Raw genomic sequence first — 13,079 nt, forward strand, 5'->3', positions numbered from 1 at the left:
AAGCCACGTCACGGTGTGTGGCGGAGGGTACCTTGAGTACCTCTATCGGTTCTCCCTTCTATTCCAATCTCGTATTGTTCGTGGAAAAGGGATTGTCGGTATGCCTCTGTGTGGGCTCTAATCTCTCTGATTTTATCCTCATGGTCTCTTCGCGAGATATACGTAGGAGGGAGCAATATACTGCTTGACTCCTCGGTGCAGGTATGTTCTCGAAACTTCAACAAAAGCCCGTACCGAGCTACTGAGCGTCTCTCCTGCAGAGTCTTCCACTGGAGTTTATCTATCGTCTCCGTAACGCTTTCGCGATTACTGAATGATCCTGTAACGAAGCGCACTGCTCTCCGTTGGATCTTCTCTATATCTTCTATCAACCCTATCTGATACGGATCCCACACTGCTGAGCAGTATTCAAGCAGTGGGCGAAGAAGAGTACTGTAACCTACTTCCTTTGTTTTCGGATTGCATTTCCTTAGGATTCTTACAACGAATCTCAATCTGGCATCTGGTTTACCGACGATCAACTTTATATAATCATTCCATTTTAAATCACTCCTAATGCGTACTCCCAGATAATTTATGGAATTAACTGTTTCCAGTTGCTGACCTGCTATTTTGTAGCTAAATGATAAGGGATCTATCTTTCTATGTATTCGCAGCACATTACACTTGTCTACATTGAGATTCAATTGCCATTCCCTGCACCATGCGTCAATTCGCTGCAGATCCTCCTGAATTTCAGTACAATTTTCCATAGTTACAACCTCTCGATACACCACAGCATCATCCGCAAAAAGCCTCAGTGAACTTCCGATGTCATCCACAAGGTCATTTATGTATATTGTGAATAGCAACGGTCCTACGACAGTCCCCTGCGGCACACCCGAAATCACTCTTACTTCGGAAGACTTCTCTCCATTGAGAATGACATCCTGCGTTCTGTTATCTAGGAACTCTTCAATCCAATCACACAATTGGTGTGATAGTCCATATGATCTTACTTTGTTCATTAAACGACTGTGGGGAACTGTATCGAACGCCTTGCGGAAGTCAAGAAACACGGCATCTACATGTGAACCCGTGTCTATGCCCCTCTGAGGCTCGTGGACGAATAGCGCGAGCTGGGTTTCACACGACCGTCTTTTTCGAAACCCATGCTGATTCCTAGAGAGTAGATTTCTAGTCTCCAGAAAAGTCATTATACTCGAACATAATACGTGGTCCTAAATTCTACAACTGATCGACGTTACAAATATAGGTCTATAGTTCTGCACATCTGTTCGATGTCCCTTCTTGAAAACGGGGATGACCTGTGCCCTTTTCCAATCCTTTGGAACGCTACGCTCTTCTATAGACCTACGGTACACCGCTGCAAGAGGGGGGGGGGGCAAAGTCCTTCGCGTACTCTGTGTAAAATCGAACTGGTATCCCATCAGGTCTAGCGGCCTTTCCTTTTTTGAAGCGATTTTAATTGTTTCTCTATCCCTCTGTCGTCTCTTTCGATATCTACCATTTTGTCATCTATTGCACAGGAGCTTACTAGAGAGAAGTTTGGAATCAAATAGGGATACTTACACAACTTTCATTGCTATAGAAAAGGTATTTGACAGTATTAGCTGGAAACTATTTAATCCATGTATGGATCAAATCACATAAGATGAACGACTGTATCGACATTTTCATCAAGACGGACCAACAGCACACACTGACTTGACAGCCTCGTCAGGAATGCATGGGGTTTTTGGTGAAGAGAGAATAATCAACAGATACTGTTAATTTCCTGCCCATCTAGATCGCCTGATACCTTTCCCTGTGAAAACTCTTAAAGATCTTGGAAGATATACATTTACACTGGAAACATACGGTAGATGAACAATACTAAACATATAAAAAAACAAACAGATATGGCGAGAACATTACAAAGCCAGAATTAGAAGTAGGCTAATACAAGGATGTTTAACATCTCCATGGGAAGGACTATAAGGATCTTTTAAGAAAAAAATATCAGGATTTAAAGTGAAAGGAATTCCTATTCACTCACACAACTGCAAACAGATGAAAATAAACAGCATCAGCAACTCATGCACTCAAAATTTTGAACAATTATTAAGAAATTGGTCGGGTGTGATTAATACTCGCGCACTGATGGTTCCATGTATGTACACAGAAAGTTTGTCCATTCGCGGAATCGAGCGTATTGACGCTTTTAGCCTTTTTTGGACAGTAATACTGGCAAGATATCGGTCCCAGGGAGTCCAAGACTTTCGGGAATGTTTTAATGTCAGTTTGAAGACCACTAAAAAGTGACAAAGGAAAAATTCTTCTCACGATATAATTATAAATTAACGATTTCGGATTTTCACCTTTACTTATTCTGTGAAAACACCTTGCCAACCTCACGAGTTTATGTCAAGGGGAAGTACCTTGTCAGTCTTGATAAGTGAGCTTTCGAGTATCAAATTGTGATATAAAAGGTTGTATCTTTTGATTGAAGTGACTAACAAGATTAACATTTTTGCACCGCCAAGGGATCGTAGACCTTAGTATGCGACATAAATTTGAGCCTGATACGCTAAATTATCAGACGGAGAGACAGACAAACAGATGAAAAAAAAATCGTGTTATATAATTAGAAATTCAGAATTTTCGGATTTTTTCCACTTAACTCTTACTGTGAAACTCTTAATGTAAATCCTTGCTTCTTGCCAAATTACATGATTAGAGGTCAAGGGGGAGTACCATATAGGTGTTTAAGAGAGAGTTTTGAAGTATCAAAATATGTGACATGAATGGCCTTATGTTTTGACGGAATTGACAGAAATTTAAGATTTTTTCACCAGCAAGGGAAAATAGACCTTAATACGTGACATGAATTTCAACTGATACAACTTCTCGTTTCTGAGAAAAAGGGCTCTCAACACAGACAGACAACAAAGGCACGGAACCCTGAAAGTAGCAATCAGAAAACCCCTATCAGTAATTTCAAGAGCCACTGCATAATCTCAAGATTAGTGATTGCTGAGCAATGTCTCCTGTCAGCATCACAACAAAATTCTTACATCAAACTGTCAACGGGATAACCAGGCGGATCAAGATGAACGACTGTATCGACATTTTCGTCGAGACAGAGCTACAGCAAACACCGACTTCACAACCTTGTCATGAATGCATGGGGTATTTGGTGATGAGAGCACAATCAACAGGTGCAATTAAGTTTCCTGCCCATCTCGTTCGCCTGAAACTCTCTATGTGATTTTTACCGGTGGGACAAATAGAATGGTCAGGTGTACTCAAATAACAACTGGCAGAGGAGTAGCCAAACACTGCAAACGCCGTTGTCGCTGTAAGCAGCTACAGTTATCTCAAAGACTGATGAATCCAACACAGCACCGCATCGACGTCAATGGTTGCCACTTCCGGCATCTTCTGTGATGATCATCAGCGAGGGTCAATCCTGCCTTTCTAGGCAGTGTTATTTTCTCTCCCCTATATAGGACGATGTCAGATCATAAAAATTGCCTAAGACTCAGGCACCAACATCCAAATTAATTTTTTGAATGTATCTGTATGTACGGTAATAATCGAAGCAGAAAAAATAAATAAAAATTTGTAGAAGGACGTCCCATTACGTCCAATGCTGAAGTGCTTGTCAATATCAGAGAGCTCTGGCAGTAGTGACAATATGTAAGGGAAAAACGAACTGAAGTGTGTTTTGGGAAGGGGACTAAGCTTAGGTAGTACGTGCAGCAGTATTGACCATGGTACTGTGGTGGTGTAATGGTTAGCATTTTTTGCCTAGCAAGCACGAAGATCCGGGTTCGAGTCCCGGTCACAGCATAAATTTTAATTCATTTCGCCTGCTTCGATCATTATAGTAGGTAATAAAAAGAGACTGAAATGTCTCAGGGAGACATTTAATTATAATATATGTAACTATGTGCATACGCAGATGAGCCAAAACATTGTGACCACTGCCCACCACGGGACAGAGTTCCGCCTTGTGTCGCTGCGGATAGATGATACGATAAGGAAAATAAGTGAAGCAGAGATGATATGGGGAGTCCTTTCAGCGACGATACGGAACACAAACAGGGAAATCCACTGACAGAAGTGACCTTGACGAAATGTCCCGTCCGACAGAACAGAAATCACACAGTTGTTTGACACAACAACCTAAATACCAAATTTGGAAGGATTGAAGGACTTCAGCCGCAGTCGGGCATCGATATAATCGATGGCGAAAGCTCAAAATTTGTACTGGACCGGGACCCCAAACTAGATCTTTCACTTACGGTGAGCGGTTGCCTTAACCGCTTCAGCCATCTGGACACACTTCCCACCTGACCTCAGTTCTTAACTTTTCATGCGCTAGTAGCTTCCACTGACCACTCACCTACTTGGTCGCAGGCAGTCTTATATATGATTATCAGAAATGAATGTAGAAAATGAGAGGGCTGGCATAGTGGGTCATAATAAGCACATTTCACATAGCATGTCCGCATCCCTTTACGTACGGCGCTAGGCGTCGTTGACGATCGTCGAGCGCTACCAAGAGGAGACACACCACATCCATCCGAGCCGTCAAAGTAGCAGGTCTGCAGGCCAACGATTTCAATGTGTTTGTGACATCAAGGTAAAAGAGAGGTTGGGTTCAAGGTTTATGACCTTTATTTGCAAACGCTGTAGTCGACATAGCTGTGGGTATTCCAGGCGGGACAGCACTACAGGTTTTCTTACTGGAACGTGAACGTGTTGCTTTTGGCTGTGCAAATGCCTGTTTCCTAGTTGTTGCACAGAAGGTAGCACCTGTGCACACTGCGGGGTCTGGTTCGCCCTGCATCAGTTTGCTATCAAATGAGGTCAGTCTTTCGTTCGTTACTGTGTTGAGCGGACAGGAAACGAAGGACTCGTGAGAGGACAGACCTGTGCTTACGGGGCGGCGGATGGAAATGCTCACGCTGCGCGACGTTTGTACTTTCGGAGGTTATCGAATCATCGAGTGCCAGATCCACGCACATGTACTGTCATTCTCAGGTCCCTACGACAGACAGATTCACTTGAGGTACATTTTCTTCACTGTCATACTCTCGTAATGACGTATGGGCATTTAAGGCCTACTTCGGAACAGGTGTATTCTTTCGGCGTTACAGGCGTGAAGGTCCGACGGACGAGGTCGTCAACGCACAGTGCGTACACCAGGACTTCAAGAGGAGGAGCCTTCAGAAGGTTCACGATCTTAACCCAGACGTTTTTCCACGTCGAACTGAATTCTGCCAGTTGTTTTTGCAAAGGAGTGCGATTCAGCCGGACTTCACGAACCGTGTACTTTTACGGATGAGACATCCTTTACACGAGAGGGTTTGTTTAACAGCCGCAATCAACACATGTGGGCACGGGAAAATCCGCACCAAGATCGCCTTGCTGTCAACATTTCTGCCGGCTGGGTAAGCTATAGTCTGGTCGGTCCATACGTGTTCCCCTGGCGACTGAACGCAAACAAATAATCTTTTTACGAGAAACTCTGCCAGAGTTGTTGGAACATGTTCTGCTCAACATGCGACAGCGAATGTGCACCTGCGCACTTCGCGCATGCAGTGCAAATGCGTTTGTGTGACAATTTTGTTGAGAACTGCATATGGCGCGGTGGCATGGCCTGTATATTCTCCCGACTTGACGCCCATTGATTTTTTGTTCTGAAATCTTTTGTTCTGAAATCTGTTGTCAATGGAACACCCAATGAGGATGATGAAAAGCCGATAACGCGCGTTATGGCGGCCTCAGATTCAAATTCCACTTTGCCAGAAGTGTTTGAAAGAGTGCAACAGTCATCCCAGCGGCGTTGCACGGCGTGCATTCAAGCAGGAGGACGTAATTTTGAGCACTTCCGTAATATTTCCAAATAAAGGTTATAAAACTTCACCCTGATTTCTCATTTACCTTGATGCCACAAATACATCGAAAACGTTGCCTTGCAGACCTGCTACCATGGCAGCTCGGACAGCATGTGAACATGGGTTGCTCTATATGAAATATGCTGATGACCCACTCTACCGGCTCTGTCATTTTCAAAATTCATTTCAGGTACATCATGTATACATATATATATAATTTCTGTGGTATCCTGTCCGAAGTGTCCGAGATAACAGAACCACATTGTTTTATACAGTGGCCTTAGATATCACACTTCGAAGAAGAGACCGACTCCAGCCGTAATCAAGCCTTTACCGCTTCAACCATCTGGGCACGCTTCCCGTCTGACGCCAGTTCTCGATTTGCGATACGCTAGTACTGTCCACAATCCATTTACCTACTTGCTAGCAACATGTCCTATATTCTCGCAAGTGGCACGAACCCAGTTGTGCATCCGCACTGAAGTTATCCTCTTGCGGGAACACAGGACTCGGTGCGAGCAAGTAGGTGAATGGACGATGGATGCTACTACCATATGACAAGATGACCATTTGTGTCGGACCGAAAACATGTGCGGATGTCAGAGGCGGTAAAGGCAATTGTTCGCGTTAAACGGTAGGTCCGGGTTCGAGTCCTAGTCCGTTGATGCCCAATTTCTTCTGGAGCTGATCTATCCTTTAGAATTTTATATTTATGGCCACTGTATTAAACGACAGTGCAGTGTCTGTTGTGTTGAACATACCCGACAGAGCATCCACCACACACACATATAAACTGAAGAGCCAAAGAAACTGGTACACCTGCCTAATATCGTGTAGTGCTCCCGCGAGCACCCAGAAGTGCCACAACACGACGTGACATGGTCTCGACTAATGTCTGAAGTAGTGGTGGAGGGAACTGACACCATGAATCCTGCAGGGCTGTCCATAAATCCGTAAGAGTACGAGGTGGTGGAGATCTCTTCTGAAAAGCGCGTTGCAAGGCACCCCAGATATGCTCAATAATGTTCATGTCGGGGCAGTTTGGTGGCCAGCGGAAGCGTTTAAACTCAAAGAGCGTTGCTTAAGCCCCTCTGTAGCAAGTCTGGACATGTGGGATGTCGCATTGTCCTGATGGAATTGCCAAAGTCCGTCGGAATGCACAATGGGCACGAATGGATGCAGGTGGTCAGACAGAATGCTTACGTACATGTCACTTGTCAGAATCGTATCTAGACGTATCAGAGGTCCCATACCATTCCACCAGCACACACCTCACATCATTACAGAGCCTCCACCAGCTTGAACAGTCCCCTACTGACATGCGGGGTCCTTGGATTCATGAGGTTGTCTCCATAACCGTGCACGTCCATCCGCTCGATACAATTTGAAACGAGACTCGTCACACCAGGCAACATGTTTCCAGGCATCAACAGTCCAGTATCAGTGTTGATGGGACCAGGCGAGGCGTAAAGCTTTGTGTCGTGCAGTCTCAAGGTTACACGAGTGGGCCTTCGGCTCCGAAAGCCTATATCGATAATGTTTCATTGATTGATTCATACGCTGACACTTGTTGATGGCCCAGCCTTGACATCTGCAGCAGTTTTCTGAGGGGTGCACTTCTGCCACGTTGAACGATTCGCTTCAGTCGTCGTTGGTCCCTTACTTGCAGGATCTTCTTGCGTCCCCAGCGATGACGAAGATTTGATGTTTTACCTGATTCCTGATACTGACGGCACTAGAGGGAGCTGTAGAGGGTGAAAACTGTAGAGGAAGGAAGAGATTGGAGTACGTCCAACAAATAATTGAGGTCGTAGGATGCAAGTGCTGCTCTCAGATGAAGAGCTTGACACACAAGAGGAATTCGTTCTGGGCTGCATCAAACGAGTGAGAAGACTGTTGACAAGAAAAGAAATGAACACGTGTCAGCTGTTTTTGAAGCCTTGTTCTCCCCACAATAGTTATATGTGGGAATGTGCAGTTCCACTGGTAGTTTATTGAGAATGCTGCCACTGCCTCTGCTGATGCGACTCCTGCCACTCATGCTGTGCTACAGCAAGGTTTGAAGTTTGTGCACCCTGTTGTACATCATAACACTTGCATCCACCCAACTGTTGTGCAAAGCAAGGAAGCCAAGGACTTCAATTAATGCCTTGTTCCTTCGACGTTTTATGACATGATCTGTGACAGACACATCTGGTTCAGAGTTTCTCTGTAATTCTTCTGTATGAAAACTCCCGGCAACTTCTTCACCTTCAATGTCCTTTGAGATTTAAGTTCTAGGAGTTTTTTGTTGCACTGTAAATATATCAGCAACCTGTTCGGTAAGTACGATTTCTAGAATTCTATCTTTTACTTTGAAATACATGCTGTATCATCTATATTAAATTTCTGCTTATGTGTATCCAGCATTTTTATCGATTTTATAGTGTATTTAGAAGCTCATAATAATAACTGAATTGGTTTCATTTTTATTGCATGGTGTGTACTTCATTTATACAGTCAAATTATATGTGGGAGCATATCTAGCCATCTGTATGATCCTCAAAGTGTACAATGCGTCCACATTTGGTGTTTTATCATTCTGCTTAAACATTCCACGATATCGATTTCATGTTGGAGAATGTCAAGTAATTGTGTAATCCATATCACCCAATTACCGTCTTGAAGTACCTATTACAGAACTCACCTCCATGGTTGGGTTGAAGATTGTCTGGGCAACGATAAGTTCCTGTCTGCAGCAATTGTTCGAATATCTGTGCAAATTGTTTCCCCATTTTGTTTACCACTTACATTCAGGCAAATTTATGTATCAATAGCCATTAATATATATTTGAAACATTTATTTCTGTTTGAATATTGCTTCATATCTACAATATGTGCTTGCCAGAAGATGTGCAATCCTCATATTGTAACGTGTTCGTGGGAATGTTTTGCATGTCAGGTTTTGGAGTTCTCAAACTACTATTTCTGTAATTATTCAATGATGTGTCATTCTCTTAACTCAGAAATGGTTGATTTGATTTCATTCATGTGTGCTGTATTGCCAGATGATGCTGTGAGCAGTCGTACCTGTTCTGTTTTTTCGCTGGGGTTATCATAGTATATATACCGTAGGGATCGATTGATCATCTTTTTATGTTTAAAGTATATACCTTCGATGCTGTTACGTGTATTATTTGGTGTCCGATTAGTAATGGTTTTGTATTTCACACTATTGGACATTTTGGGCCTCTACTGGTGTTCTTATGCACAGAAGTCAAGAGTAACATTTTACCATACATTTGTAGCTATTTCAGTAAATAATTCTCAAGTCTTCAAGCTCTTACGAATATTAGATACAGTAAGCTAGGTGTTCTTCCAAATTGTCTACCAACAACCTGTCTTATGTACTCAGTTAAATTTATAGTTTGTGTTACCAGATATGTGGCTTTCCCTGCTGACTCAATGTATTTTATCTGTCTTAGCATTGCTGTGACGATTAATGATTTCGGCAATGGCATTTTCTTCTTCTTCTTCTTCTTCTTTCATTTCGAGAGGGGATCAAGAGATTTAGCAGCTGGTTTAAAAATTTATCTGAGAAACTGATCACATTCCAAATACCCTTAGCAACCGTAATTTAAAATTATTTTAACTACTTCACCTGATGTTCCTGTCAATTTATTCTTTCATTCAGTCTTTGTTAATTCTTAACATCCAGAAGTTTTTCAATTTCGATTGACTTAAAAATGGGTCTAATAGCATTAATATATTTTTCTGTATCTGCTAACGGTTTTCCAATTAACACAGTCCTTGCAGATAACATACTGACTGTCTTCCCCATGTCCATGAATTTTGAGGTAAGTTGCTGCCCAGTCTTCTGTGTATCAATTTGCTGATTAGTTATCACAAGCACCATGTCAACCAGTCTAGTCAAGTTTGCCTTGATATTTTAAATACCTTTTCCAATTTTCCAATCATGATATTTAATACTACGCATACTGTTTCAACTTTTGCACCCACATATGTATCAATATTCTATCTATGTATCCCTCACCTCCCAGACTGAATGCCTGACATGGATATGATTAGTTTGTGGTGTAATGGTCACTGATGTACTTACTTCATTGTTTAGTATATATAGTAGTTTAAAATAAAATCATGGAAGTTTCGTCTATACAATCTGTCATTTAATTCTCTTGTTTTATCAGAAACCTGTTTCTTGCAATTCCATGAATCCCTTCACAGAGTTGTAAATACAATGTCAGTTCCTATATGCACTTGATAAAAGTATTTCAAATTCATATTGTCCAGTGTGAAAGCTATAATAAGATTGGAACTATCCCGTACCAATCGTTTCAGAGTCCTAGAATATATCTGACATCAACCCTCACATGATACCAAAATAGAAATATTTCGATATTTGATCCTGGTTTTCCACAGAAACATCATCAGATATAAACACAGTTAGATATTCCTGCTTTCACTGAATGTGGTGTATGTTACACCGTAGATGCCATTCTATATCTCCTGTAGTAGCTGGTATCTGGGCTAAAATAATATTTTTTTAAAAATACACTGGCTACTTCAAGTGTTTCAGAATGATGTACTTATTTCTAAATATGAATCTTATTATAAACTTTATGATTTGAATGTGGGCTGTGAAACTGATGGACCTCTTCCTATAGTGAGGGTTGAAAACAGGATAAATAATACTAATGTTTCTCTTAAAAAAGATGTGCAGTCACTATAGTGTGTTTCGGACTAACGTATGGTGGCATTGTACACAATAGACCTTGAGCAGTTTTGTTCCTCCTCTAACAAATCAGCTACTGCTGCACTGTGGAAAAGAAGAAAACCACAAGTATTTGTGAAATTATATATACACAATGACCAATGAATAATGAGAGGAATGGTTAGTACTTACATGACAAATGACCTACTGGCTTCTGTCTCAGCTCTTTGGCTGAAGATCGTGTGATGATTCTTCAGACGTTTTGCCAGAGTGAGTCTGGCATTGTCAAAGCTTCACCCTCTATTGCTGGTGGTGGATTTGAGGTCGCAGCAAAGATTATAAGTGCCTGGCGCACCAGTGTTCAAGGGCTTTGCCATGGATCTCACGTTGCTACCAACAACAGTCATTTGCTGCACCACGGGAATCCAAGATACATTCAACTTGAGGGTTCCTTCCCTCCTGTTGAAGCTCTTGACAAGTTTTTGTATTTCTATAGTTCCCCTGAACAAGTGAGTCTGACAGTCCTTCTCTACAGCAAGAACTTCCATGTTGGCAAATTTTACAAGTACTATGTGGTCAGTCTCACACAATACATGCTTTGCCATGGCTGACTGTTTCACCTGCCTAAACCTGCAGTGCCATTTATTTTCGATGATCCTGGTGTTGACTGACTGTCCAGTCATTCGAACATAGACGTATCCAAATGTACATGATGCGCAACTACCCGTGGTCTAGGGGTAGCGTCTTTGATTCATAATCAAAACGTCTTCGGTCCCGGGTTTGATCCCCGCCACTGCCTAAATTTTGACAAATAATCAGCATTGGCGGCCGAAGACTTCCGGCATAAGAAGTCAGCCTCATTCTGCCAACGGCCTTGCCTAAGAGGGCGGAGGAGCGGATAGAGGTTCAGGGCACTCTCTTGTCCTAGGGGTGGGAAATTGCCCCTAAAGGCGGAAGAATCAGCAATGTTCAACGACATGAGGATGCAGAAGGCAATGGAAACCACTGCATTAAAGACACGTAACGTGTATCCACAGGACATGTGGCCTGTAATTGAAGAAGTGTCATGATGATCTCTCCATTGGCAAAAGATTCCGGAATAGTCCCCCATTCGGATCTCCGGGAGGGGACTGCCAAGGGGGAGGTTACCATGAGAAAAAGATTGAATAATCAACGAAAGGATAACGTTCTACGAGTCGGGGCGTGGAATGTCAGAAGCCTGAACGTGGTAGGGAAACTAGAAAATCTGAAAAGGGAAATGCAAAGGCTCAATCAAGATATAGTAGGGGTCAGTGAAGTGAAGTGGAAGGAAGACAAGAATTTCTGTTCAGATGAGTATCGGGTAACATCAACAGCAGCAGAAAATGGTATAACAGGTGTAGGATTCGTTATGAATAGGAAGGTAGGGCAGAGGGTGTGTTACTGTGAACAGTTCAGTGACTGGGTTGTTCTAATCAGAATCGACAGCAGACCAACACCGACAACGATAGTTCAGGTATACATGCCGACGTCGCAAGCTGAAGATGAACAGATAGAGAAAGTGTATGAGGATACTGAAAGGGTAATGCAGTATGTAAAGGGGGACGAAAATCTAATAGTCATGGGCGACTGGAATGCAGCTGTAGGGGAAGGAGTAGAAGAAAAGGTTACAGGAGAATATGGGCTTGGGACAAGGAATGAAAGAGGAGAAAGACTAATTGAGTTCTGTAACAAGTTACAGCTAGTAATAGCGAATACCCTGTTCAAGAATCACAAGAGGAGGAGGTATACTTGGAAAAGGCCGGGAGATACGGGAAGATTTCAATTGGATTACATCATGGTCAGACAGAGATTCCGAAATCAGATACTGGATTTAAAGCGTACCTAGGAGCAGATATAGACTCAGATCACAATATAGTAGTGATGAAGAGTAGGCTGAAGTTCAAGACATTAGTCAGGAAGAATCAATACGCAAGGAAGTGGGATACGGAAGTACTAAGGAATGACGAGATACGTTTGAAATTCTCTAAAGCTATAGATACAGCAATAAGGAATAGCGCAGTAGGCAGTACAGTTGAAGAGGAATGGACATCTCTAAAAAGGGCCATCACAGAAGTTGGAAAGGAAAACATAGGTACAAAGAAGGTAGCTGCGAAGAAACCATGGGTAACAGAAGAAATACTTCAGTTGATTGATGAAAGGAGGAAGTACAAACATGTTCCGGGAAAATCAGGAATACAGAAATACAAGTCGCTGAGGAATGAAATAAATAGGAAGTGCAGGGAAGCTAAGACGAAATGGCTGCAGGATAATGTGAAGACATCGAAAAAGATATGATTGTCGGAAGGACAGACGCAGCATACAGGAAAGTCAAAACAACCTTTGGTGACATTAAAAGCATCGGTGGTAACATTAAGAGTGCAACGGGAATTCCACTGTTAAATGCAGAGGAGAGAGCAGATAGGTGGAAAGAATACATTGAAAGCCTCTATGAGGGTGAA

The 13,079-nt window shown here is 42.4% G+C and overlaps 1 protein-coding gene and 1 non-coding gene across 2 annotated transcripts in view; both read left to right on the forward strand.

Moving 5' to 3' along the window:
- The window catches only part of LOC126156009 (toll-like receptor 2), a 170,982-nt gene that overhangs the window by 117,311 nt on the left and 40,592 nt on the right, over positions 1-13,079 (forward strand). The window lies entirely within an intron of this gene.
- Trnaa-agc (transfer RNA alanine (anticodon AGC)) lies at positions 3,761-3,834 on the forward strand. Its single transcript has one exon. It is a non-coding gene; the product is annotated as a tRNA-Ala (tRNA).

This window comes from Schistocerca cancellata, chromosome 2 (genome assembly GCF_023864275.1).
Source record: "Schistocerca cancellata isolate TAMUIC-IGC-003103 chromosome 2, iqSchCanc2.1, whole genome shotgun sequence".
Classification (NCBI taxonomy): Eukaryota; Metazoa; Arthropoda; class Insecta; order Orthoptera; family Acrididae; genus Schistocerca; species Schistocerca cancellata.